This window comes from Myotis lucifugus, unplaced genomic scaffold (genome assembly GCF_000147115.1).
Source record: "Myotis lucifugus unplaced genomic scaffold, Myoluc2.0 scaffold_283, whole genome shotgun sequence".
In the NCBI taxonomy this organism is placed as follows: domain Eukaryota; kingdom Metazoa; phylum Chordata; class Mammalia; order Chiroptera; family Vespertilionidae; genus Myotis; species Myotis lucifugus.
The window spans coordinates 1,003,421-1,004,052 of NW_005871331.1; positions in this window are offsets into that span (position 1 = coordinate 1,003,421).

The window sequence follows — 632 nt, forward strand, 5'->3', positions numbered from 1 at the left end:
AATGTACAGTGTTCAGAGAAGGTGGAAAACCCATGATTTTATACAGTCTTAGTGGGAGGGTAAATCAGTATAATCTTTTTGGAGAGTAGAATTAGCAGTTCCTCTTTTATAAATTCATCCTACAAGTGTAATTACATTTGACTTAAAAATACAAGTAGAGGAATATTTATTGAGGCATTCTTGAAGCAAATAATTGGCATAGGTCAGAGTTATTGATACTTCTAGACAGTTATTCACACAGGGCAATGAGAGGCAAAAATAAAATTGAGTTTTCCTCACATCCAGTGAATTGTATGCTCAACCTGTTTGCTAAATGAGTATTGTTAAAAAAAATAATTCTAAAAAAAGAGAAAAAAGGCCCAACTGGTGTGGCTCAGTGGTTGAGTGTCAACCTATGAACCAGGAGGTCACAGTTTGATTCCCGGTCAGGGCACATGTCTGGGTTGTGGGATCCATACTCAGTGAGGGCAAGCCGTGCAGGAGGCAGCCAATCACTCTCATCATTGATGTTTCTATCACTCTCTCCCTCTCCCTTCCTCTCTGAAATCAATAAAAATATATTTAAAAAATAAACTAACCTAGCGGGTTTGGCTCAGTGGATAGAGCATCGGCCTGCAGACGAAGGGTCCTGG